The 24,229-nt window shown below is 37.1% G+C and overlaps 1 protein-coding gene across 1 annotated transcript in view; it reads right to left on the bottom strand.

Moving 5' to 3' along the window:
- The window catches only part of PXDNL (peroxidasin like), a 522,967-nt gene that overhangs the window by 215,270 nt on the left and 283,468 nt on the right, over positions 1–24,229 (bottom strand). The gene's annotated exons all lie outside the window — the stretch shown is intronic.

The raw sequence follows: 24,229 nt of genomic DNA, 5'->3' as shown, positions 1-24,229 counted from the left end.
TGAGTGGTCCAGGGCTTAGGAAAGTTGTCAAAATGGCCACTATTTTTCTGAAATGTGAATACTTGAAGTGAACTATAGGTCATAGTGTTGTTAATAGTTTATAGGTCCTTCATGATCCTTACAAACTAGATGTAGCAGGGGGAACCATCCACAGAGGTGTGAAAAAATTACTGGGGCACACAGTGGAAATCTATAGGGGAAATACAGAGGTTACTTCTATTTGGCTTTGAAAAGGGAAACAGTCAGGAAAGGAATGCAAAAAAAAAAAAAAAAAAAAAAGGAAGACAGTACAGAGGATGGGTATATAATTTGGCTCCAGACTGCTGGGTCTAATCCTGGTTCCTCCACTCACTGGCTGTTTGATCTTCACCAAGGAGCTTAACCTCTCTGTGCCCCCACTTTCCTTATCTGTCTGATCTGGTGGCTCTACTCAGATGATTTAGAAAGGGGGAATGCTAAAGACCATTGCAATGTTAATAACCATGAGTGGATTAAAATATTAATTGAAAAAGGTCACTTGATTCACCCATAAGTCATTTAGACAATTGTCTTAGGACTGAAAATGACAGGTACCCCATGTTCCTTGCAACTGAGAAAATGAGTAGGAAGGCAGAAAATGAGTTTTACCAGCTAGTGTAAAAAAGATGTAAATGATCTCACTTAAGAATATAACAAAAAGTGAAGGCAAATTATGTCATAATATTACTTAAGAGAGAAAAATTTAAAAATGTAAAAAATATCCAAAAATGAAAACAACGTTTAAACTAATTCTAATACATTCACATAGTTAATAATATATACCCATTAAATTATGTTATCAAAGAATGTTTAATGTTATTTTAGTAGGCAGAATAATGGTCACCCAAAGATATCCATGCACTAATCCCCAAAACCTGTGAATGAATATGTTAGTTAAATAGTAAAAGGGACTTTTGCAGATGTTACTAATGTTAAGGATTTTGAAATGGGAACATTATCTGACAAGTCCAAATGGAGTTCCTGCTTCCTCCAGCCACACCTCCTGTATTTTCCACATCTGGGTAAATAAAACCTGTTCCTCTGGGCCAGGGTTTTCCAATCTTGGCACTGTTGACATTTGGGGCTGGCTAATTATTGGCGTGGGGTGTACCATGTGTTATAAGATGTTTAGCAGCATCCCAGGCCTCTACCCAGTGGGTTTCTATAGTATGTCCTATTCCCCAGCTACACAATCAAAAATACCTCAACACGTTGCCAGGTGATGTCCAGGGAAAGCAAAATTGCAAAATCCTCTACTAAGACCCACTCATCTAGGCCAAGAACTTAGAAGTCATTCTTCTCTACTGTCTTTCTCCCACCTTACAAATCAGTTCTTCAGGAAATCCTGTCTTCGGCACATAACCAGAATAGGAATACTTCTACCCCCCACCTCTACTACCCTGACCTCTAGGATTCTCCCCTTCTCCCTACTGAATAATTCAAAGAAGCCAGAATGACCCTTTTAAACATAAGTCAGATATGTCACTCCTCAACTCCGAATTCCCAGTATCTTTCTTCTTTCACTCTGAATGAGGCCAAAGTTACTACATGTCTCCCCCAACTACCCACAATAGCCCACACCTCTCTACTGTTCTCCATTTACCCTGAGCTTCTGCCCAGCTGGCTCCCTGATATTCGTTAAACACAATGTGCCAATTTAATTTCTACCTTGGGGCCTTTGCACTCTGTTTGGAATGCTCTGTCCCTAGATGGTTCCTTCCCTCCCTTCTGGTATCTGTCCAAACACCCCTCACTGTGAGCCTCCACCCACTCTATATAGCACCACAACTCACCCTCTCACCCTTGCATAGGAGCACCACAACTACCTCCCTGCTGTTCCACACATGGACTTAAGTCTTTGCTCTTTCCTGAAAAAGAAGCACTCTGTGGCTAGTATTTTCTGTTTTATTCACTGATGAATTTCCAATGCCTACAAAATACCTAGCACAAAGTAGGCATTCAAATATTTTGAACAGGCACGTGAGTGATGAATTGTAGTCATAGGAAGACCCATAGGAGAAGGCTATAGCCTGTGACTTTTAAAACATAAAAGCAATCCCTGAGCCTCTGCAATGGAAACAGACTGCTGAAACTGCTCAGTCAACAGGCAGACCATCTCCCAACACACCCCAAGAAGGGGTTTAGCCAGAGTCCATGTAGGGCTACCAATTTATCTAACCAAGGAACTAAAATCAGTGGAGGGAGTTCTTATGATCTTTGCCTAGCAAGATGCTATATCCATACAGGCCATGTATAATTGTGTGCTATGAAGCCTCCACTTTCTCCAAGATATTTGTTAACTTGCTCTTTATCTTGTTCTTTCTGTCCAGCATATACTGAAGGAGTGCAGATAACCCATCTGCCAGCCATCAGACTCTAAGGGTCACAGCTCATGTAGCTGTGGAGGCTAGAAAAGTGCAGAGATTTGAGACCCCGGCCTGGTGGCAGGAACCAAATGGAACCCAGGCGCTCATCCCTGAGAAGAAGGAAGGAGCATTCAATAGCAAATAAGACATAAAAACAAAGATAAATCAGGTAAGCAAGGAAGTGTAGTGGAGATACCATATTACTTAAATCAGACATAGCCCTAGATGTTTGAGCAAGGAGTTGAGTCAGGTAAAGAAGACAGGGAAACGATCCCAGAAATAGCAAAGAGCATCTGCAAAGGTTAAGAGGTGAAAGAAGAATGCATCCAAAGCATAGATGGTGACTATCACCAATATCTCAGTGAATGGCGTACAATTTCAAGTACAGAAACAGGAGTCAGTCCCTGCCAAACTCCAATTATAAAGTAATGGTGAAGAGTTTCTTCCTCTGTCACCAGCCACATTCAGTTCAGACATCCTGACAAGCAAGAACATGCCCTAAATGCTGTTGAATATATAATCTGTTGTCGACTAAATTTTGCCGGCATAGTCTGCTATGGATTCTCGTGAAGATGAAGTCGCTATCATTAACGGAGGCCGTGGCTCTGGTCTGTCTCTACTGCAGAATACGCAGATGAGCCTGTGCAGTGTCCACCCATTGTTGAGAAGGCACGCTTCTCTAAAGGACCATAGCAATCATACTAGAAACACTGACTCCATAAACATTTTTTTATTACCACCACTTGAGAAATAACCAGAATAACAAAGGTAAAATCTTTCTAAAACAGAAATCCTGTTACTTCTACAGTAGTAAATTGTGACACTCTCATGAAGATTCAAAACTCAGAATGAAAGGACCTTAATATTTATCTTACTGTACCACTTGCTGTAACTGTGCAGCAATGTGCGGGACAGTCAACTTCATATTCCCCAGAACTCTGTTTCTCTTTCCTCAACTTTTATGAAAGAAACATTCACTTCACAGTTACTTGAGAATTAAGTGTCATAATGTGTATAAAACCACACTGTTAAGGATGAACCTGGTAACCTCTGTGGTATTGTTTACTGCTTTTGCCATCTGAACAGGAGTGGGGCATAGATAGCATCTTGGTTTGTTGTTTTTTGAGGTTTGTTTGTTTATTTGTTTTAGCTTCTCTTTGGGGAAGCCACTGGATTATGAGTTCCCTTTTACTGCTTAGCCCAATTTAAGCTGAGTTTTCTGTCACAGTGTGATGTATACTTGACATAGAAAGAGAGAGGAAAGGGAATAGCAGCTACATGGAAATGTAGGCTCGAGAAAGGGCTCTGAGAGAAAAACTTAATCCTTAAAGGAATGATATTAAGAAAGGAATGATATCAAGGCACATAAAAGTCAAAAGAGAAATGGGAAGGGTCCGGGAGAATATAGGATACAGCCCAGAGCACAGAGAAGTGATGGAGCCAAGTATTCTAGTCCATTGGCCAATAAAGGCATATTGTTTATCACATAATCTAAGTCTTCTTTTTAATAAACATAAATGTATTTATTTTGTTAACTTTCTGGATTCTTCTTGCTTGATACTATATCATAAATTTTATGATATCAATTTTCAAAAGTGTATGCTGGCCAAACACAAGTATTCGCTATTACATTAAACAAAACTGAAGGAGCCTGCGCTCCTGCACCCCACCCTCCACTACACACACACACACACACGCACACACACACGCACACAGTGCTTTCATGCAATTACGTCAGGAATGAACAGGAGGATAGAAAGTGAGTCCAGTGACACAACGGCTCTGTGGAAAAACAAGATGATTGAGATGATTTCTATTTAAGTACTTGAGCCCAAACATTTATAATAATTCATTTAAAACCCAAACCTAATGTGTTTATTTGGCTGGTACATGGCACAGCTTTTATGTCAGATAACGGTAGATTCTAAATAACGGGGTTTATAAGCGCTTGGTGATGGTGTTAGAAGAGGATTGTAGACAGAAAAGGAAACAAATCCCAGGTAAGAGCTCAGATAGTATCTTGAGGATATGTAATACTTTTAAAGTAAAGATAATAATTCTTAATCCTAACTGCACATTAAAATCTCCCAGGGGATTTTAAAAGAAACTATCAGTGCCAGCACCCTCTTCCCGGGATCCTGATTTATTGCAAGGGTGGGCAGACAGTGCTATTTTTGTGAGCTCCCTGGGGGATTCTCACATGCTGCTAGACTGGATATTCTCTGGTTCGGGAACAGTACTGAACAAGCTGCAAGGCAGATGAAAGTTTTAACTTTAGAAACACTCATCTACAAACTGTCATCTTAAAACATAAGTTAGAAAAGGAAATTCAATCAAAAACCCAAATGCAGATTAATTGGCAACAACTGTTGTTTACAGAACGCCTTCAAAACACATTCAAACGCCTAAGTCTTGTTCTCAACTCCAGACGTTTTAGCAACAGTAGTGCTTGAAGTCTGACACAAGCACCTTCCTTCCCTCTGATCCCAGCCCTCAGAAGCACCCGTGTGCAAGCACAGGGCGACCAGGAAGATGAGAAACATTAAACCCCACCCACACCAACCTATTTCTCAGTGTGAGTGTCTGGGCCTTTCCCTAGGAAACCTTGGAAAGCCCCCAAAAATCAGAGAATTTCTCCGTTTTTAACATCCACTTGCTATTGAAGAACAAACTTGGACATTTCAAAGTCAGGATTATTCTTTGTCTTACAGATTTTATCTAGAATTGTGCAGAAGAGGGAAAAGTCCTCAAAGCCCTCTTTTTATGTGGTGCCCCAAGGAGAGTTTGCCAGTGTTAGCTTCATGCCAAGGTACATCAATGAGGAAATAGGATGATGCTATGGACTGGATTGGGGAAGCCAATCCCTGACCCAAAATGGGATGTAGTGGAGTGTAAACAACAAAGAATATGGTATGGCTATTTTCTCATCAAATATATTTCAAATGTTGTCACAAAGTCAGTCGGAAAAACAAAATTAATTGAGGCAAGAATGAAAGTCTTTCTAGAAAGGTGGCTCAACATTGAATTTTAAAGACACTCAGAAAATAGGATCAAACCGTAGTCTCTTGTAGTTGTATCCCCAGCCCTCAACCCTTGCTCGGGTTCCAAGAAAGTTCTCCTAGTTGCTCTACCCAAGACACAGCTGGTGCCTTTGCTGGCCAAAGATGTGCATTGACTTTAACCAAATTATTTAGGTGGCTTTTGATATAATTCTACTTTTTGCTTTGAATATAATTCTACCCAAAAGAATCTATTTTATGTCTGCTCTAAAACCATATATAGTATGTTTGGTGATAGATATTCTGAGAAATAAATCTACAGATTCAATATAATTCCAATCAGAATCTCAGAGGGCTTTTTTTTTTTTTTTTAACTTGGTGGTAATGGAGTGGGTGGTGGCACGAAGATTAAAATAAACAGGCTAATTCTAAAACATATGAGAGTGCAAAAAGTTTTTAAAAAGAAAATCAGAATCGGAGACATTTTAATTTCTGAGTTTCTGAGTTCAAGATTTACTATAAGCCAGTAAAAGAAATCATAAATTTAGCAAACAAAAATGGGAATGAGGCTAAAATCATGGAAACATCTGGAAAATAAATGAGATATATAAGATATTTATTTGTTTTTATTTAAGTCATATTTAGTAAATTGTAAGTTATAGGTGATAATAATTCATCAATTTTAAGTATGCAAGTCAATTAGTTATGATAGGTGTATACCTCATTTAACCAGCATCATAAATATGGTATCTTGAATATTTCCATGACTCCCCAAAATGCTCTCAACATACTTTGCAGCCAGTCCTACTTCCCACCCGCCCTTGGGCTCCAGGAAGCCACCGACCTGCTTTTTGTCACTCTAGTTGTGCATTTCCTAGAATAATGTAAATGTAACCAGAGAGTATAAAATCTCACTTATCTAGCTCCTTTCACTTAGCATACATGCTTGAAATTCATCGACGATATCATGAGCAGCAGTGGTATTTTCCTGTTTATTACTGAGTATTATCCCACCACGTGTATATATCTTAATTTCTTGGTCCATTCACCAGTTGGTGGACATTTGGGTTGTTTTTAATTAATCTAGGACTGTTTTAATAAAGATGCTATAATTATTCAAGTACTAGTCTTTGTGTGGAAAGATATTTTATTTATTTGGAGTAAATGCTTTCACTGAAAAATGAAATCGCTGTGTCCAAACCCTTTATTGCCAAACAGTGTTTCAAAGTGTCTATAGGTTTACACTCCAAGCAGCGTATGTGGGAGAGTTCCAGGAGCCCCACATTTTCCCTACTGCTTGGTGCTTTCCATGCATTTAATTTTAGCCATTCTAAAAGATGTGTACTGGTATCTCGCGATGGTTTTAATTTGTACTTCCCTAATGACTCAAAATGATGAACATCTTTCATTATTTCCTTTCATTCTTCCCTTGTTCCCAAACTTAAGAGTAAAATGCTCGTCTTTTTACCATTGAATATAAAGTTCAACAAGGGCCTTTTTTTTTTTAAGATTTTATTTATTTACTTGAGAGAGAGTGAGCGAGAAAGAGAATACAAGCAGGGGCAGAGAGAGAAGGAGAGGGAGAAGAAAACACCCCTGCCGAGCAGAGATTCAGGACTTGATTCCAGGACCTTGGGATCATGACCTGAGCTGAAGGCAGATGCTTAACTGACTGAGCCACCCAAGGGCCAGGGCCTTGGCAAGGGCCAAGGCAAGGGCCTTTCTTAGATGGGGCTTACGAGGTTGAGAAAATTCCCATCACTCTTTATTTGCTGAAGGTTTTACCATGAATGGTCACTTAATTTTCTCAAATACTTTCTCAAGTATTTTGAGAAAAATAATATATGAAATATATATAAAGTATATAAGATATATTTATAAAATATATGTTTATATGTAAAATATATTTCTATGTAAATATATATTATAAAAATATGTAAAATATTTTCTCAAATATTGAGATGGTAATTTTTTTCTTCATTAATGTATTAATATTGTGAAATATATTTTTGATTTTCAAATGTCAAACCAGACTGTATTCCTTACATTAAAGGTACTTGTGCATGATTTATTTATTATACCTTTCAGGTAATTTGCTAGACTTGATTTTCTAGTATTTGGTTAAGGAATTTTGCATCTATATTAATGAGGGATGCAGGCTTTTTATTTTCTTTTCTTGTAATACTTTTGTCTGACTTTGGTGTCATAAAACGACTGCAACTCAAAAAGAATTGGAAATTGTTCCTCTTTTACTTTTAAAACAAAATTGTATCACATTGGATTTATTTCTTCCTTAAATGTTTGTAACAATTTACCAATGAAGATATCTGCACATGGAATTTATTTTTATCTGGAAATGTTTTCATTACACATGTAATTTATTATATATATTTATATATATACAGTTATACAGGTTACTTCTTTGTTTTTGAGTAAACTTTGTAAGTTGTATTTTCAAAAATATTTTTCTTTTGTTTCATTGAGTTTTCCAATTTATTGGAAGAAAACTGTTTATGATAAATCCTCATTATCCATTTAGTGTTTTCAAAGTATCTGTACTGATTCACCCCCATTCTTGCTATTGGTAAATTGTACCTTCTCCCTTTTTTCTGATAATTGGCTTAAGGTCTATCAATGTTATTATTTTCTCAGTGAACAAGATTTTTGTGTATTCACTTTTCTCTATTGTGGTTCTATTTTCAATTTCTTTGATTTTAACTCCATTATTTCCTTCTTTCTGGTTATTCTGGATATAATTTTTTCTGCTTGTCTAGATTTTTTAGGTAGAAACTAGGATCACTGATTCGATATCTTCATTTTTTTCTACTGTAACTATTTAATTTTGTAAATTTCAATCTAGCCTCTACTTTATTTATATCCTCAAAATCTCATTTTGTTGTCATTTCATTTTTATTTTACTCAAAATACTTCCTAATTTTTCTTGTCATTTCCTCTTTGAATTGCTTGATAGGTCTAACAGTTTAGAAATTTATATGATATCATTCTATTATTGTTCTCTAGTTTAATTCTGTTTTCAACCAGAAAACATTTTTTGTATGATTTCCATCCTCCGAAATTTCCTAAACCTTTTAACTGGTCTGGTCCAGACATTTTGGGAATGCTGTCTCATCAGATGTCATCAGGACATTTTCAGTTCCAGGAAATCTTTACTTTGGGGTCACCAAATTGTGTGTAGTCCAGTCAAGGTTTGGTGATTTCTTTATATATGTCTCATGACTCCAAAAGTCTATTCCTGCAAGTTTGGTGGCATACGGGCTGATTAGCAATACATGATAGGGGCCTTTCCAGCACAGTTGAAGAGAGTCTTTCTGGAGGTATCATTTCCAACAGAGAAAACCTTGAGGTTGAAGGTGTGATCTTAAGGTCTTTCTCTCTCAGGGGTGCACTGTGAAAAGATTATTCTACCAAAGGATGATCATTTTTAATTTTGTAACAATATGCAACTTCTACTTTTTTCTTTTCATTTTTTATTGACATACAATTGACATAATAGTTTCAGGTGTACACCATAATGGTTTGGTATTTTTATAAATTACAAAATGATCCCTGACATAAGTTCAGTTACTGTTACCATACAAAGTAATTACAATATTACTGACTATATTCTCTATGTTGTATATTGCATCCCCATGACTTATTCATTTTATAACTAGAAGTTTATACTTCCTAATCTCTTTTACCTGTTTCATCTGTCCCACATCCCCTCCCCTATGACCAATAATCTGCTTTATCTATAAATCTGTTTCTGCTGTTTGTTTGCTTGCTTAGATTCCACATATAAGTAATATCATACAGGGGCACCTAGGAGGCTCAGTGAGTTAAAGCCTTTGCCTTCAGCTCAGGTCATGATCCCAGGGATCCAGCCTCACATCGGGCTTTCTGCTCAGCAGGGAGCCTGCTTCCCTCTCTCTCTGCCTGCCTCTCTGCCTACTTGTGGTCTCTGTCTGTCAAATAAATAAAAAATCTTGAAAAATCAAAAAATTTTTAAAAAATTTAAAAAGTAACATCATACAGTATTTGTTTTTCTCTGACTTAGATCACTTAGCATATTACCATCTAGGTCCAACCATGATGTTGCAAATGACAAGATTTCTTTTATTTGCTGGATAGTATTCCATTCTGTTTAAATACATCTTTTTACGCAACTGACCACACCTTTTTATGCAACTGATTCTGAATTCTTATTCAAATTCACGGTTTGTATTTACAGGCTGTATTACTGGTAACGCATTTAGTTCCAAATAGTTCTTTGGGGATAATAATACTGTTTCAAAATGTCTTTGAAGTTTTGCTGTCTTGCAAAAAGGTTATCAGCTATTGCTTCATATTTATACCTATACTGTATCTTCTAAGATGCACTCAGTTCTTTCATTGTGCTTTTGCAGTATCCACTCATCTGCTTTCAAGGCTGCTTGAAGCAGGGAGTTTCAGGAGGCATACATTACTCTAGGTTTCCTTCTGTAGAGAGAATTTTCTCCCTTAAGTCAGAATATGGGTCAGTAAATATTTTCAGTGGGCTACTTTCAGACTAAGAATGCTGATTTAGAGCCATCACACAATGGGGAATTGGCACATTATTTTTTATTCTGTACTCGTTGCCTGTCAAACCTTTGTAAAAATAATGTACCTATAAATATGGACCAAAGATGGATGTACCTGAGAGTTCTCCCTCCTACCGCTTGTTACTCACATGTGACCTCAGTAGGTTTCCAATTATACAATTACTCTCTGACGAGGGACATGACACCCAGAAAAATTCCTTCCTGGTACCAAGGGACAAAAGGCCACTGAATTAAGAAAACCTGACTCTAAAGATTTTATTTATTTATTTGAGCGGGAGTGCACGGGCTGGGGGGAGGAGGGTAAGGAGGAGCAGAGGAAGAGGGAGAAGAGACTCCCCTCTGAGCAGAGAGCCCAGGTGGGACTCAATCCCAAGACTTTGGGATCAAGACCTGAGTCACCAAAGCACCCCAGAAAAGCTGATTCTTGATCACTGATGTTTTCAAAGAAGACCTTGACCAAAAGAAGGAGATGTGAAAATTTATAAAAGGGAACCTTATTAAAATGGATTCAGGAAGCCAGGAGGAGGAGCTTTCACATGGCACTATTTTGTGTCAATTACAGGAAGAAGTGTGGGTTATAGACCCCAAAAAGAAGAATCATTAACTGGCAAGAATTATCAATTTATAGGCCACAACAGAAAAGGATACACATGGCACCTCCTATAAGAAAATTAACGACTCCTGCAACTCAGCCAATGAGAAACCATCATCACCCTGAACGCTTCCTTATCACCAATAGACTTCTGTCCAGAACAACCACTCCCAACCCCCTCCTCTTCATGAAATAACATTTTCTCCTTTGATTGTTGGACTTGTCTATGGCTTACCATAGCTAGTTTGTCCCAAATCGCAATTCTCTCTTCTTCATGGATAAATCCATTTGCAATCTAAAAAGATAATTATTTAGGAGGAGTCAAGATGGCGGAGAAATAGCAGGCTGAGACTACTTTAGCTAGTAGGAGATCAGCTAGATAGCTTATCTAAAGATTGCAAACACCTGCAAATCCATCAGCAGATTGAAAAGAAGAAGAACAGCAATTCTAGAAACAGAAAAACAACCACTTTCTGAAAGGTAGGACTGGTGGAGAAGTGAATCCAAAGTGACGGGAAGATAGACCCCGGGGGGAGGGGCCGGCTCCCAACAAGGGCGGAGCAATGGAGCACAAAATCAGGACTTTTAAAAGTCTGTTCCGCTGAGGGACATCGCTCCAGAGGCTAAACCGGGGTGAAGCCCACGCAGGGTCAGCATGGCCTCAGGTCCCGCGGGGTCACAGAAGGATCAGAGGTGTCTGAGTGTCGCAGAGCTTGCAGGTATTGGAACGGGAAAGCCGGCTACAGAGACAGGGCCTACAGTAAGCTCACAGCTCGGGGTTACCTTGAACCGGCCGCAGGATCGGTGAGCTCGGAGTGGAAGGAGGACAGGCAGATGGGAGTTACTGGGCGCTGTTCTCTGAGGCGCACTGAGGAGTGGGGCCCCAGGCTCTCGGCTCCTCCGGGCTGGAGACCAGGAGGCCGCCATTTGTATTTCCATCCTCCAGAACTATACAGAAAGCACTCAGGAAACAAAAGCTCCTGAAAGCAAACCCGAGCGTATTACTCAGCCCAGCCCCTGGTAAGGGCGGTACAATTCCGCCTGGGGCAAAGACACATGAGAATCACTACACCAGACCCCTCCACCAGAAGATCAACAAAAAATCCAGCTAAGACCAAGTTCACCTACCAAGGAGTGCGGTTTCAATACCAAGGAGAGCAGCAGAATTCCAGAGGAGGAGAAAGCAAAGCACAGAAATCATGGCTTTTTCCCTGTGATTCTTTAGTCTTGCAGTTAATTTAATTTTTTTCTTTTTCATTTTTTTTCTCTTCTTGTTCTAAATTTTTTTTAACTTTTACCCTTTTCTTTTCTAACGTTTTAAAACTAGTTTATCTAATATATATTTTTTTTCATTTTTTACTTTTCTTTATTCATTTTCTATTTTTAATTCTTTACTTTTTTTTTTCTTTCTTTCTTTTTGAACCTCTTTTTATCCCCTTTCTCCCCCCTCACGATTTGGGATCTCTTCTGATTAGGTTAAAGCATATTTAACTGGGGTTGTTGCCACCCTTTTAGTATTTCACTTGCTCCTTCATATACCTTTATCTGGACAAAATGACAAGACGGAAAAATTCAACACAAAAAAAAGAACAAGAGGCAGTACCGAAGGCTAGGGACCTAATCAATACAGACATCGGTAATACGTCAGACCTAGAGCTCAGAATGACGATTCTCAAGGTTGTAGCCGGGCTCAAAAAAGGCATGGAAGATATTAGAAAAACCCTCTCGGGAGATATAAAAGCCCTTTCTGGAGAAATAAAAGAACTAAAATCTAACCAAGTTGAAATAAATTAATGAGGTGCAATAAAAAATGGAGGCTCTCACTGCTAGGATAAATGAGGCAGAAGAAAGAATTAGTGATATAGAAGACCAAATGACAGAGAAAAAAGAAGCTGAGCAAAAGAGGGACAAACAGGTACTGGAACACGAGGGAAGAATTCGAGAGATAAGTGACACCATAAGACGAAACAACATTAGAATAATTGGGATTCCAGAAGAAGAAGAAAGAGAGAGGGGAGCAGAAGGTATACTGGAGAGAATTATTGGGGAGAATTTCCCCAATATGGCAAAGGGAACGAGCATCAAAATTCAGGAGGTTCAGAGAACGCCCCTCAAAATTAAAAAGAATAGGCCCACACCCCGTCACCTAATAGTAAGTTTACAAATCTTAGTGACAAAGAGAAAATCCTGAAAGCAGCCCGGGGAAAAGAAGTCTGTAACATACAATGGTAAAAATATTAGATTGGCAGCTGACTTATCCACAGAGACCTGGCAGGCCAGAAAGAGCTGGCATGATATTTTCAGGGCACTAAACGAGAAAAACATGCAGCCAAGAATACTATATCCAGCTAGGCTATCACTGAAAATAGAAGGAGAGATAAAAAGCTTCCAGGACAAACAAAAACTAAAAGAATTTGCAAACACCAAACCAGCTCTACAGGAAATCTTGAAAGGGGTCCTCTAAGCAAAGAGAGAGCCTACAAGTGGTAGATCAGAAAGGAACAGAGACCATATACAGTAACAGTCACATTACAGGCAATACAATGGCACTAAATTCATATCACTCAATAGTTACCCTGAATGTAAATGGGCTAAATGCCCCTGTCAAAAGACACAGGGTATCAGAATGGATAAAAACACAAAACCCATCTATATGTTGCCTCCAAGAAACTCATTTTAAGCCCGAAGACACCTCCAGATTTAAAGTGAGGGGGTGGAAAAGAATTTACCATGCTAATGGACATCAGAAGAAAGCAGGAGTGGCAATCCTTATATCAGATCAATTAGATTTTAAGCCAAAAACGATAATAAGAGATGAGGAAGGACACTATATCATACTCAAAGGGTCTGTCCAACAAGAAGATCTAACAATTTTAAATATCTATGCCCCCAACGTGGGAGCAGCCAACTATATACACCAATTAATAATAAAATCAAAGAAACACATCAACAATAATATAATAATAGTAGGGGATTTTAACACTCCCCTCACTGAAATGGAGAGATCATCCAAGCAAAAGATCAGCAAGGAAATAAAGGCCTTAAACGACACACTGGAGCAGATGGACATCACAGATATATTCAGAACATTTCATCCCAAAGCAACAGAATACACATTCTTCTCTAGTGCACATGGAACATTCTCCAGAATAGATCACATCCTCGGTCCTAAATCAGGACTCAACCAGTATCAAAAGATTGGGATCATTCCCTGCATATTTTCAGACCACAATACTCTAAAGCTAAAACTCAACCACAAAAGGAAGTTTGTAAAGAACCCAAATGCATGGAGACTAAACAGCATCCTTCTAAAGAATGAATGGGTCAACCGGGAAATTAAAGAAGAATTGAAAAAAATCATGGAAACAAATGATAATGAAAATACAACAGTTCAAAATCCGTGGGACACAACAAAGGCAGTCCTGAGAGGAAAATATATAGCAGTACAAGCCTTTCTCAAGAAACAAGAAAGGTCTCAGGTACACAACCTAACCCTACACCTAAAGGAGCTGGAGAAAGAACAAAAAAGAAACCCTAAGACCAGCAGGAGAAGAGAAATCATAAAGATCAGAGCAGAAATCAATGAAATAGAAACCAAAAAACAATAGAACAAATCAGTAAAACTAGGAGCTGGTTCTTTGAAAGAATTAATAAAATTGATAAACCCTTGACCAGACTTATCAAAAAGAAAAGAGAAAGGACCCAAATAAATAAAATCATGAATGAAAGAGGAGAGATCACAACTAACACCAAAGAAATACAAACTATTATAAGAACATACTATGAGCAACTCTACGCCAACAAATTTGACAATCTGGAAGAAATGGATGCATTCCTAGACACATAAAAACTACCACAACTGAACCAGGAAGAAATAGAAAGCCTGAACAGACCCATAACCAGTAAGGAGATTGAAACAGTCATTACAAATCTCCAAACAAACAAAAGCCCAGGGCCAGACGGCTTCCCGGGGGAATTCTACCAAACATTTAAAGAAGAACTAATTCCTATTCTCCTGAAACTGTTCCAAAAAATAGAAATGGAAGGAAAACTTCCAAACTCATTTTATGAGGCCAGCATCACCTTGATCCCAAAACCAGACAAGGATCCCATCAAAAAAGAGAGCTATAGACCAATATCCTTGATGAACACAGATGCGAAAATTCTCACCAAAATACTAGCCAATAGGATTCAACAGTACATTAAAAGGATTACTCACCACGACCAAGTGGGATTTACTCCAGGGCTGCAAGGTTGGTTCAATGTCCACAAATCAATTAATGTGATACAACACATCAATAAAAGAAAGAACAAGAATCATATGATACTCTCAATAGATGCTGAAAAAGCATTTGACAAAGTACAGCATCCCTTCCTGATCAAAACTCTTCAAAGTGTAGGGATAGAGGGCACATACCTCAATATCATCAAAGCCATTTATGAAAAACCCACCACAAATATCATTGTCAATGGAGAAAAACTGAAACCTTTTCCGCTAAGGTCAGGAACATGGCTGGGATGTCCATTATCACCACTGCTATTCAGCTACCTAAAGCAATCTACACATTTAATGCAATTCCTATGAAAGTACCATCTATCTTTTTCAAAGTAATGGAACAAATAATTCTAAAATTTATATGGAACCAGAAAAAACCTCGAATAGCCAAAGGGATATTGAAAAAGAAAGCCAAAGTTGGTGGCATCACATTTCCAGACTTCAAGCTCTATTACAAAGCTGTCATCATCAAGACAGCATGGTACTGGCACAAAAACAGACACATAGATCAATGGAACAGAATAGAGAGCCCAGAAATAGACCCTCAACTCTATGGTCAACTAATCTTCGACAAAGCAGGAAAGAATGTCCAATGTAAAAAGGACAGCCTTTTCAATAAATGGTGTTGGGAAAATTGGACAGCCACATGCAGAACAATGTAATTGGACCATTTCCTTACACCACACACAAAATAGACTCAAAATGGATGAAGGACCTCAATGTGAGAAAGGAATCCATCAAAATCCTTGAGAACACAGGCAGCAACCTCTTTGACCTCAGCCGCAGCAACATCTTCCTAGGAACATCGCCAAAGGCAAGGGAAGCAAGGGCAAAAATGAAATATTGGGATTTCATCAAGATCAAAAGCTTTTGCACAGCAAAGGAAACAGTTAACAAAATCAAAAGACAACTGACAGAACGGGAGAAGATATTTGCAAACAACATATCAGATAAAGTACTAGTGTCCAAAATCTATAAAGAACTTAGCAAACTCAACACCCAAAGAACAAATAATCCAATCAAGAAATGGGCAGAGGACATGAACAGACATTTCTGCAAAGAAGACATCCAGATGCCCAACAGACACATGAAAAAGTGCTCCATATCACTCGGCATCGGGGAAATACAAATCAAAACCACAATGAGATATCACCTCACACCAGTCAGAATGGCTAAAATCAACAAGTCAGGAAATGACAGATGCTGGCGAGGATGCAGAGAAAGGGGAACCCTCCTACACTGTTGGTGGGAATGCAAGCTGGTGCAACCTCTCTGGAAAACAGCATGGAGGTTCCTCAAAATGTTGAAAATAGAACTGCCCTATGACCCAGCAATAGCACTACTGGGTATTTACCCTAAAGATACAAACGTAGTGATCCAAAGGGGCACGTGCACCTGAATGTTTACAGCAGCAACGTCCACAATAGCCAAACTGTGGAAAGAACCTAGATGTCCATCAACAGATGAATGGATCAAGAAGATGTGGTATATATACACAATGAAGTACTATGCAGCCATCAAAAGAAATGAAATCTTGCCATTTGTGACAACATGGATGGAACTATAGCCTATCATGTTTAGCGAAATAAGTCAAGCTGAGAATGACAGCTATCACATTATCTCCCTGATATGAGGAAGTGGTGATGCATCATGGGGGCTTAAATGGGTAGGAGAAGAGTAAATGAAACAAGATGGGATTGGGAGGGAGACAAACCATAGTGACTCTTAATCTCACAAAACAAACTGAGGGTTGCTGGGGGGAGGGGGGTTGAGAGAAGGGGGGTGGGGTTATGTACATTGGGGCAGGTATGTGCTTTGGTGAGTGCTGTGAAGTGTGTAAACCTGGCGATTCACAGACCTGTACCCCTGGGGATAAAAATATATGTTTATGAAAAATAAAAAATTTAAAAAAAAAGAATTGAAAAAAATTATTTAGAATTATTTCGTAGTTTAAAATATGATCTATCTCTGTAAGTGGTCCTTCTGCACTTGAAAATGTATCTTTTTCAGGTTTGAGGTGGAGTGCCCTATTACTATCAGGTCAAGTTGGTACTGGTATTCTGGTCTCCTATATGCTTAGTGATTTTTTTCCATCTATTTTTCTATCAATTATTGACAAAAGAGTGTTCAATTTGCTTATTTTTCCTCTTAGTATTGTCAGGTTTTGGTTTTTGATTTTATAACTCTGTCATCAAGTGCTTGCTTGGCAATTTCTGATTGAATCAGAAGAGTTGTGAATGTTGGGTTATTCACTGCTAGATTTTTTTGCATTTCCTTGATGAATAGTGAACTTTATTCTGCACAGTTATATTACCTGAGAGCAGTTTGATTCTCTTTGGCTTTTTTTATTTTTATTAGAGCAGATAAAGAAATCTTCATCTTAGAACTCATTTAGCCCTTCGATTAAGGTGACACTCTACTGAGAACTCTATCCAGTGCTAGGTAGCATCAGGTCCTTCCACACTGGCTGTTAGTACCACAAAATATTCTCTGCCCTGGGTAGGAAATTCAGGAATTTCTGACCTAGAGATTTCTAGTAGTTCCCTTCTATGCACAGGTAGTTTCCTGAAATTTGTACTGATCAGTATCCAACCAAAGACCAGGAGAAACCCCTGGAGGTCCAGAGCCCTCTCCATGGAGTTTTCTGCTTTCTGGTGCCCCATGTCACCAGTTTTCACCATGCTGGGACCCCCAAACTCCAATTTCTGCTTCCTCAACCTACCCAATCTCTGGCTATGTAACCCTCCCTGTGCTTCAACTTGAAAACTGCACAGTCACAGAGATCACATCATGAGTCCCTGTGTCATGGATCACAGCTCTTTGTTGTCTATTGTCCATTGCCTGAAAACTGCTGGTTTATATATTTTGTCTGTTTTGGGGGGGTTTTAAAAGCAGAATGTAGGGACGCCTGGGTGGCTCAGTTGGTTGAGCGGCTGCCTTCGGCTCAGGTCATGATCCCAGCATCCTGGGATCGAGTCCCACATCGGGCTCCTTGCTCCGCAGGGAGCCTGCTTCTTCCTCTGACTCTTCCTTCCACTCTGTCTGCCTGTGCTCGCTCTCATTCACTCTCTCTCTGACAAATAAATAAATAAAATCTTTAAAAAAAAAAAAAAAAGCAGAATGTAAATGCTGTCTCCTACAACATCATAGTCAAAAGCAGAAATTTGTCTCTGTTTATAAATCAATGGAATTTTTTCATATGTTATACATCAAAGATCCTTTTTATACTGAGAATAAGTTACTAGTGATCTGATGGAAGGATCATTTTAAATAAAGTCTTTAATAAAGAATCTTTACCGCTGTAATGATCTATGCTTTATTCTGAATTCTGGGCTCTAATTTATCTTGACAAAGGAAAAATTAAAAAAAAGAAAGATGATCTTTGACATTCAAAAGCTGGCCTAGCACTCATGGATAGACCATGGTATTCTATTGAACATAATCTCACAGAATCCAAGCTAAGACAAGGTTACTCTGAAACCTTGATAAAATGGAACAAAACAAGGCTACTTGCTAATTTTGTCTAAGCACAAACAAAAACAAGGTTACTTTGCCACCCACAAAATACCAAACACCCTCTTCTTTTGGCCAGATTCAGTGAATCCTATATCCAATCAATTACAGTTTTATTCCTATTCTATTCTCCCCTCTCTATAGATAAGATTAAGTAAGATACACAATCATAGTTTTGGTGCACATTTTCTGGAATTATTCAATTTAGAGCAAATTCCTGCCTTCTTTCCCTCTCCAAAATCACCTACCCAAAGTTTAAGTTTATAACATGTTTTTTCTAACATCCTCTTAATGACAGTCCCCATGACTCCCACAGCATGTGTTCTCATTCCCTGCAATTAGTGACAAACTCAATTTGTTTAACTAACAGAGATTTACCTGGTGATTTTTGGATGAATGACAGTGACAATTTAGATAAGCCCAAAGGGGCTCTAATGTAGGACTTTCAGGCAATGAATGAGCAAAAGAAGTTTTATCCATATATTCTTTTGTTCCAGTCAGAATTTTTGTATTTTCCAAGTATCTATAAATCCAAAAACATTAAGCTAGCTATTCTGTTCTTTGTAATTTTATATTCTTAAAAAAATGCAATCAGGCTTGAAGCCTCTTGAAAAAAAAAAAGATACTTTTAAAAACCTTTGAAATATTAACTTTATAATTTGATATATTTACATGTTTAAAAAGATGGTACCTTGTTAGCATTTATAGTCATTTATGGCTTATGTTAAGTAATCAAGTTGAAAAGTCCTTTAAGATAAACTAGACAGATCAAGAAAAGTCAAAGACATTAAGTTAATAATACTTTATATCACTAGCTAAGTTTAAAAAATATAAAAAATATATTTGTATTTTAAAAATATACCATTTGTGGATACCTGAGTGGCATGGTCAGTTAAGCAACCAACTCTTAGTTGCAGCTTAGGTTGTGATCTCAAGGTCATGAGGTCAAGCCCTGCTTCAGGCTCCAACTCAGGACAAAGTCTGCTTCTCTCTCCCTCTCCTTTCCCCTTGTCCCTCCCCACCCCTACTCTCTCTCTCTTTATCAAATAAGTAAGTCTTTTTTAAAAATACACCATTTAAATTAGCCATTTCTTTAAATAAATAAATAACAAATTAGCTGTTTCTTTAAAAAAAAAAAAAAGACTTTATTTATTTATTTGACAGAGAGAGAGAGAGATCACAAGTAGGCAGAGAGGCAGGCAGAGAGTGAGGGAAGCAGGCTCCCCGCTGATTAGAAAGTCCTATGTGGGGCTCGATCCCAGGACCCTGAGACCATGACCTAAGCTGAAGGCAGAGGCCTAACCCACTGAGCCATCCAGGTGCCCCAAATTAGCTGGGGTTTTTTTTGACAAGTTGTTCATAAAATAGTGAACTAATAACTATAAAATAATAATAAATATAATTAAAAATAATAGGTATTACTTGTGGAGCATAAGGAATAACACAGAAGACATTGGGAGATGGAAAGAAGTGAGTGTGGGGGAGGGATTGGAGAAGGGGACAAACCATGAGAGACTGTGGACTCTGAGAAACAAACTGAGGGTTTTGGAGGGGAGGGAGTAGGAGGTTGGGTGAGCCTGGTGGTGGGTATTATGGAGGGCATGATTGCATGGAGCACTGGGTGTGGTGCATAAACAATGAATTTTGGAACACTGAAAAAAAATAATTGAAATTTTAAAAAAAAGAAAGAATATATGCTATGGAAAAATTTTAAAAAATAATAGGTATTGTTATTTCAGGATCAACTATTGCCAAGTGTTTTATCTATATTATCCTTAGATCTCAGAGTTAGCCTGGCAAATAGCTACTATTATCCTTATTTAATAAACAATATAAGGAAAATAAGGTTTAGAATTGTAAAGTGAAATGCTCAAGATTAAATAATTAATAAGTGCAACACATATTCAGTCAGATCAAATTTAGTTCAGTCTTATTTCATACTTAGTTCAAACTTAGTTCATAATATCTTACGTTCTTGGAAACACTGTTTTGTCTCTTTCTGTAATTTCAGTAGACAATGGAATATGATGTTGATATTTAAGACATGGAGCAAAACATAACAGTTTAACACAGGTATGAAAGCCTGTTTTTATATAATAGAAATGCTCTAGATAAAATATATCACTTAGCAATAGTAAACATCTAAAGAAAAGGAAAAGTAAGGAATATGAAGTTATACATTGAAAAGGAAATATTTTAAGTTTAAAGTAATGACTAACTAAAATGGATTGTATTACTTCTAGTTCAGTGGTCATATGAGGACCATTACTAGAAAATATCATTTCACAAGAGATATTTAGTTCCTATTAAGGAGGTTAGGATGAGAAATTTATTGGCAAAAAAAAAAATTATCAATGAAAATATGTCCATTGTATCAGCAGAATAAAGACAGAAATTTTGGATCAAGAAGAGTAATTGAAAGCAGGATGACTGACTAATAATACAAGAAATATTAAACTGTGCTTCCTAAGAACACAGCAGGTACTCTTGTTCAGAAAGGTAGAAGCATTAGAGTCCTCTGCATCATTTGAAGAATAAAAACATGCTTTGGAAATGCTATCCTCCTTAAACAGTGGTGTTCAACTATATAAAAAATGAAAAATTATACCCAAGGAAATGGTCTTTACCTTTGATAAAATTGATTGAATCCTCATAAATATTCATTTAATATACACTTTCTTAATATATAATAATACTATATTCCTACATAAAAATCCATTCTATTTCTTATAAAGATAATTACTCCTTACTCCATTCACTGCCCTGACACAATCAATATAAGAATATAAATTATTCTACAGAAACAACTGTGCCTTATTAATGCTTAAAATAACATTTTTGCTTTATTACTTGTATTTAATATCAAAATGTCTCTTCATGTAGCCAACACATGGAAGATATTCTAATGCAATATAAAGAAAGAATTCATCCTTAAAGCAGAATGTGGCTTGTCACTATTTAGTACAGTAGATTGCTAGGTTTTATTCATTTCTCATTACTAAAAGATTGCACCCTTTGATTAACACCTCCCCATTTCTCCTGCCCCCATCCCCTGGCAACCACTATTCTACTCTGTACTTCTTTGACTATTTATATTTCTCTTACAAGTGGTATTATATAGTATTTGTCCTTCTGTGTCAGGCTTACTTCACTTAGCATAATGTCTTCCAAATTCGACCAGGTTATCACAAATGGCAGGATTTCATTCCTTTTTGATCCTGAATAATATTCTAGTGTATGTATGTATGTACCACATTTTCCTTATCAATTCATCTGTCAGTGGACAGAGGGTTATTATAAATAATGTTGCAGTGAACATGGGAGTGCAGGTATTTCTTTGAGATCCTGAATTCAACTTCTTTGAATAAATATCCAGATGTGGGATTGGTGGATGACATGGTAATTGTATTTTTTAATTTTTTGAGAAATGTTTGTACTTTTTTCCAGAGTGGTTGCACCAATTTACATTCCCACCAACACTGTGCAAGGAATTCTCTTTCCTCTGCACCATCTTCAACAATATTTTTTTTTTTTCTAATAGCCATGCTAACTAGTGTGAGGTGACTTCACATCATGTTTTTAATTTGCATTTCCCTGATGATTAGTGACATTGAGAACACTTTCATATACTTGTTGGCCATTTCTAAGTCTTTCTGGGGGAAATATCTTTTCAACTCCTTTCCCTATTTTTAAATCAGGTTATTTGGATGTTTGTTATTGAATTGTAAGAGTTCCTCATATGTTTTGGATTTACTGGATATATGTTTGCAAATATTTTTCCATTACATGAGGTGCCTTTCATTTTGTTGATGGTTTTCTTTGTTGTACAGAAGTTTTTTAGTTTGATATAGCTCTAATTATCTATTTTTGCTTTTGTAATCTGTGTTTTCACTTTCATATCCAAGAAATCATTGAAGACCACTGTCAAGAAGACTTTATGTATTGTCCTGGTAATGTTATAGTTTCAGGACTTAAGGTTGAACTGTATGCTTAAATATTTGCTAAGAGGGTATATTATGTGTTCTTATCAAAAATAATTATAATAATAATTCAGGTATGGAAGGAAACTTTTGGAAGTGATGTATATATTTATGACATAGATTGTGGCAATGGTTTCATTGGTGTATACTTATCTCCAAACTCATCACGTTGTTTACATAAAGCATACACATCCTTTTATGTGATAATCATACCTCAATAAAGTGATTCTAAAAAAGGATCATAGTTTGGATCACCTGGATGGCTCAGTCAGTTAACTATTTAACTCTTGATTTCAGCCAAGACCATGATCTCAAGGTCTTGAGATCAAGCCCGTGTCAGCTCTGTGCTCACCATGGAGTAGGCTTGACATTCTCTTTCTCTCTCTACCCCTTCCTACAGTTCATACTCTCTCTCTGTTAAATAAGCAAACAAAAAATAAATAAATAAAATCTTTTAAAAAATGAATATAGTTTACCAAATTTTCAATTGACCAAAAGATAAAAAAAAAAAGAATTACACTAACAAATCCTACTTCAATATCCTTTCTTCACTTTTCATTGCCACTTTTTTAGATTACAGACTATGTCTTAAAGACTACAGGAAAATCAAAAAGTATACTTTCATACTGAATGTAAGCAATTATGTCAGTAGCAGAATTGCCATTGCAATGCCCTACTATATTTTCAAGGCTATGCAAACAACTATCATGTCTTCCTGCCTTTCTCAAAAAGGATTTTAATCCCAAAAGCATTGTGAACAATAAGAATCATTAAAAGAAAGGCCATGTATAGAGATCTTAAAGAAAAAATATTTCAGGCATATCAAGCTCTTCTGTAGTTTGATAGAGATACTAGAATGAATTGGCTTTCAGAGCTATAATTAAAATTATGAAAAATTCCAAGGATTAGGGATTACATATTTGGATTCCAAAAATCCTCTTTGAATAGTGATTCACAAGAGCATAGAATCATGCTTTAAAATTAGCAAACAGAAATGCCTATTTCCATGGCTTTAAGCAATAATAGTATTACTCAATATTAGTAAGACCACTAATTATGATCAGAATATAAAGCATTTACTGGTGAGTATTATGTGCACTTTAAACAAAAATTAGAACTTTTCATATGTTAATTTTTATAAACTATTTGTGACTATATTTGATGAAAAACACATCACAGTGATAAGGGTTTTGTTTGTTTTTGTTATTAAAGAAGTTGTACTTAATGGTTTTTGTGATGGTCCTACAATATAGTAGAAATTATCTAAAGATGAAGAAACACACTTTGTCACAGGATGACTCATTAGTTATGTAAAATAAAATTAACAAGCAGAGAAGTAAATAGAAACAAAGGTTTGTAAAAATATATCCAACTGGGGCTCCTGGGTGGCTCAGTGGGTTGAGCCTCTGCCTTCAGCTCGGGTCATGATCTCAGGGTCCTGGGATCAAGTCCCACATCAGGCTCCCTTCTGAGTGGGGAGCCTGCTTCCCCCTCTCCCTCTTCTGCTCCCCCTGCTTGTGCTCTCTCTCCTTCCCTCACTCTCCGTCAAATACATAAATTCTTTAAATATATATATATATGTATATACATATATATATATATATTTCCAATTGATCATATTTTAGTACAATAGTCTAACACTTTGGTCTTCCAGGAAACAGAAATCTGGATTTCTTTGGACTGTTACAGAAGCACATTTCTTACAGAAATGATTGCAAATAGTTTTTGAAAATAAGAAGCCACAGAGAAGATAGAAACAAAACTGAGAATCAAAAGCTTCTGGTATTTAAGAGTCCTATTAATTAAAGATCAAGGAGTATTCTATATATCTGAGCTGATAAATATCCCATAGCTTATCATGAATGAGGTAAAATATCTTCAAATATCTTATTAGTATTTGCA

This window comes from Mustela putorius, unplaced genomic scaffold, assembly GCF_011764305.1.
Source record: "Mustela putorius furo isolate JIRA1106 unplaced genomic scaffold, ASM1176430v1.1 tig00000151_pilon_pilon_pilon, whole genome shotgun sequence".
NCBI lineage: Eukaryota > Metazoa > Chordata > Mammalia > Carnivora > Mustelidae > Mustela > Mustela putorius.
The sequence above is the reverse complement of the archived record's forward strand: the minus strand, read 5'-3'. Positions and strand labels throughout refer to the sequence as shown.